Genomic DNA, 5,245 nt, shown 5'->3' with positions numbered 1-5,245 from the left:
TTCCAGCCCCCACCCCCCTTCCCGTCAGGGTCATGCCTCCTTGTAATGTAGAGCTCGCAGACTCGTTCGTCCGATTGATTTTCGGCTAATGTGAGGGGGGTATTACCACACAGCTGTAGTATTGTACCGTATACACATCCCAAAACACGGCATACTTCCATATGCTACGGTCAGTCAGTCTATACAGACTATGTAACGTTATACACTGCGAAATAAAGGAAATAAAGGCAACAGTTTCAATACAAAACAGTGCCGAGATGGCTGCCTAGGGTCTACATTGTATCGTCCATGTTGCATTTCTAATAAAGAGATGTCAACACAAAATGTACAATACAAAATACTGTATTCAGACGACGCATATAACTGAAACATTCAAGAAATTGTTCAATTCAAGGGGCTTGTAAGATATAAGACCAAGCAAATCCGGGCACTAAAACGAAATATTGCTTGACATCCATCTAATCCCCGCAAAGCGTCACAATTGAATATTCCTCAACCTTGAAAATGAACCCCGGTGATCCTCTGACCCCAGCACTTTCCCCATCCCTTAAGTGCTGCACAGATTAGGGAAGCTCTCCCGGCAGACTTGGTTAGATATGGATAAAGTAGATTGTATCTAACTTATATCGTGTACGTTTGGACAATCGATTCGTAAGAGTTTTGATATGGGTGTGATAAGGTTCTGTCCAAGTTTAGTGAAAACTTCTCACAGATATTTCATTGCATGCATCAAATTGTATTGCAAGTTCACGTTTGTAGGCTGATTGGAAGTGAACAACAATTGATACAGCTTTAGCTTTTAACAATAATGATGATGTACAAGCATACAGTGGAATGTAGAGCATAAAGGGGTTTCTGTATGTGTGACAGATGATTTGCCGTTACTCCAGGTGTCACTGTAGCGGTAGATGCCGTGGCGAGTGCCGTTTGGACCGGTCAGAGGCGTTCCGCGTCATGACGTCGGACGTTCTGTGGCGATCGAACGACGCATAGGTGGCGCCACGTGACGTTCCGAAGCGCCACGGAGACGTTCTCGGTAATGACAAGAGACAGTGACGCATCTACTGCACTCGCCGATGGATCAGTTTGCCTACCTCAACCCGCACTGCGGCCGTTTCTTCGACTTGAGACCCGGATGTCTTAAGATGGGAGTGGATCCTCAAGGTGTAACCTGTCACACTTGGTAGGAACACGGAAGATAGAGGGTCAATATCGGCTACAGTGTAACACTCAGATTTAGTAAGTCGTAATGCGTGATGCACATTTTAGAAATTCCGCCAGAGGCCGCTGCTGTACGGTCTCACGCTGTAAGGTGATGATTTTATAATTTCCAGCAGGGATGTACAGATACGTGAACAAAGTATGCCACTATTACGATTACGGAACAGTAAACCTTAGACCAACCAGTTGTTTCGTAGCAAAAGTCTATTTTTAAGTGATTGTTAGCCTGTAGAATTTAGTTTCTAAGAGCTCGGGGTGAAGTACTTAAATGAGTCGTAGGTTGTCTCCTATGAACCGCGAGTTGCTCGATATCTTTACATGATAGCCGATTGGAAAAAGTAAGCTATAAGGCTAACCAATTGACTGTTTCGTATCGATTAAGTTATGCATATGTAAGAGAACATTTCGCTACTTTGCTGTAGTATTTCGTTATACACATGCATGTCAGACTGTATGATTTGATTACTAGTACTTATCGACAACGAAGAGATGCACGTTAGGTCTTATTACTTTATTTCGAATAGTTGAATATTAGTCTAACAACCATGTTTATATACGTCGATGAAGCAACTGGATATGATTTTGGAAGCGATTAGACGTTTTCAGACTAGATATCCATTCAATGTCAAGCCTTTCATTTAACGGATGGTTGGAAGAGACGGAATTTTGTGGGAGAATTAACTTGACATAAATGTGACATAGTGTTACGGCACAGGCAGTGTCACTGACCGATAGACAGCGGAAGCTGTCTGAAACGTCTGGCCGTCTCCAAAATCATGTCCAGTTGCTTCAAATTGATAACAATTATTTGGCATACCATGTTTGTATTGTTAGTCTAAAAACACGTTGTATTCTGCACACTCTTTTCGTACAAAGAGTAAAACGCTTACCGACAACTATGTTTGTATTTCCAGTTTACTAAAATCCAATGTACCAGTTACAACTGTTGGCAATAAAGTTCTATGATAAGTTGCTCTCTATCTGTGTTGATTCAATTCGTATTTCTGAATCAGACTAATTATTTGATTAATTACAGCTGTGTCTAACGAACAATGGAATCCGTCATCATCATAATTTATCCTTGAGGGTTTGTTTTAACGGAAAAGGCATCTTACAAGCAATATATTATACTTCGTTGCTTACTGTTTTATTAAGAACAGTTGTCAAAATAGTTTAGAGACTCTCGTTGCCGGAATACTGATGTTTAACATTTGGTTTGGTTAAAAATATGTTTCATTATGTGACCACGAACAAAAATTGCAGTGAGCTACTCAAGACTCTCGGAATGATGTCTTGTGGTTATGTCGTTCCATGGCATGAAATGACAGTCTCCCAGAATGTGTCAGCCCGGCGGGTGGGCACGTGCGAGCCTTGGACAGCTGAGCTGAGCTGTCCTATGGCTTAGGAGATCACTAGTTCTGTATCTGGGAATTTAGTGTCTCAAAAAACTAGGGCCTTCCGCGGTGCCCTCAAGGCTGGTCTGGTCACACCAGACTGTGCCGCAAGACGTCACGTAACACAATGCGGCGTTATGTCAGAATTATGCCCAATTATTAGAAATATTGTTAAATTCACTCATTATTAGTTCATTTTCCCACAATTTCCCAGACTCTTCTAGCCCTCCCCTCAATACAAGGTTTGATATTGAATGGCGACCTATAGTTTTATTCTTCGATCCTCTTGTCACCCCAGCCCCCCTACACCCCACCAAATCTTTACAGTACGTATATCAAATACATCTTTGACTTGTGGTTTTGGTTACAAAAAGACCGTTTGGGTAAATTATGTTCATTATACACCTGTAACACAGGTGAGTGTAATTAAGCTGAATATATCAATCGCTATAGTAACCGACACACAGTAAAGAGGCGGAGCCTTCGTTGTTGGTGACTAGATGTTTTAATACACCTGCAATCATTCACAATATGAGACCGGATTCGGAACTTTCTGTTTCTTGTAAGGGAACAAGTTTGGAGCGATATCATTATATCAAATGCCATTTGTAGGAAACATACACTTAAGAAAAGCAGTATAGTTATTGTTCACGTTTCGCACACGAAATTCACGGAATACAATGACACACACTTGATAGAAAACATTGGTGACAAAAAGTATTCATCTGCATTCGTCCCTTGTGCTCTCGATGTTTCTGATTATCATTAGAAACTACGATAACATGTTTCTTGTTGTAAACATTATGAAGAACTTCCTTCGGTCAATGAAGACGATTGAGTTTCCCTTCGGAAGAACGTCTGCAGTAACTGTAAAACATAAACAATAACTGTCAATATAAGATGATACTTTGAAGATTTTACAAGAAGTAGTGGCGTAGGGATAGTGGGATCTGAAAAAACATGCATTACCTCCAAGATAACCTAACACAGTGATGCACATTCTCACAGCTATTGGTGTGTTTAATAGTAACAAAATGAGTTTCAGACAGTTCTGATATTAGCTGCTATATCTTTATATTTACCCTACCTATCAGGAAATACGCATGTCAAGCTGAGCTCAGAGATTTTGAATACTTCGCATCGACGAGTACAAACGGAGACGTTTAGTAAACACACCAGTCCAGCTGCGCTCACAGACACAGGTTTGGTTTTCAATACTCAATAACCCACTGAAGAATTTCCATCAGAGAGCTCATTAAATGAGGGATACTGGTGAAGCAGGACCTTCACCATGCATATGAATAAACCAATGATCGAATCTTCACAATATACAAATGTAAAGCCATTTGAAACAGTAGGTCTTCGACAGCAAACGTTTAAAAGCAGAAACGCGGCATAAGATAAGACTGCAGTAACTGTTGCATTAAGCTCATTTTAGTACCATCTCAAAGTGTACTTACCAGATGAAAGGCTGGATGACTTCCGTCTGAACCCCCGAAACACTCCCAGGTTCGCCACGTCGAGAGTGAGACGAAAGCATCGGCGCCATGTTATGCGTCACCTGTGCGGGAAGCATTTAAATAACATACTAAATAAGTTTACATTCCCTATGCAATTAGATACCATGTATCTTAAGCTCCATCTGTCCTTACATTTGCAAATGTTTTAAGAAGCGAACTGGCTATTTTTATACCAAGATTTAGATCCAGTTGCGTCGTCAAAACTGACAATGTTCAACCTTCAGAAATTAGAAAGAATCCGTGCTTTATTTGTGTTTGCTAGAATGATATTCGAAAGAGAATGACAAAAAGTATAAATCCTACTTCCACTTGGCATCCTACTCACCAACTTGTCAATCATTTGTTTTGAGAACGTAGGAATACAAGAACGAGCGAAACAGTTTCTGCATTTGTAGTTCCATTGAATGACACCTTTTGAGCCACGAGCTTGTACTTTAACCATCCTTGGATACTGCAATTAGGCCCCCATTCCACTAGGCGGTGATCGAGCTCCACCCTGAACTGGGTTTTGACTTCATAATAGGAATATGCAAAACGAAATAGTTTGACTGAAATTGAAAAGACGACGAAACACAAATTAAGAAAAAGTTCACTTCTTAACAACAAAATTCGTTGCGCGCTCTGTCAATGCGCTCTTGTGGAATTGGGATTTAAAGCATATTATGTAGCAATTGGTCTCCCGTAAAGGTATTAACAGAGAGCACCACGTGAAGGTTTGCTACCTGCTCCCCTTGTTAGTGTTAGTGTGCTGATGTTAGTTTGTGCGTGAAGGTAAGTGGTACACAATTATGGAGACAGACACTTGCGTTTCCGCTTCCAACAGACGCACGGGGATCATGCTATCAACGGACAGGCCAAGCCCTCCTCACAAGTCATCGGGCAAGCCGTCCTCAGCAAGTCAACCATGCCAGCCGATCGCTTGGGTATTCGTGAACACAAATAGCACCGAGCGAACTTAGCCACCTGGTTGGGAAACAACAGGGGAGGGAGGGGGAGTGTGTAAAGTTTTAAAACTTTGCCCAGGGGCGGATCCAGGATTTTGCAAAGGGGGGGCGCATATGCTGTCGCACGTCAGGTCGTGGCCGAAGGCCACGAATGCGCAGCGTAGCT

Source organism: Branchiostoma floridae, chromosome 15, assembly GCF_000003815.2.
Source record: "Branchiostoma floridae strain S238N-H82 chromosome 15, Bfl_VNyyK, whole genome shotgun sequence".
In the NCBI taxonomy this organism is placed as follows: Eukaryota; Metazoa; Chordata; class Leptocardii; order Amphioxiformes; family Branchiostomatidae; genus Branchiostoma; species Branchiostoma floridae.
Note: the sequence above shows the minus strand (reverse complement) of the source record.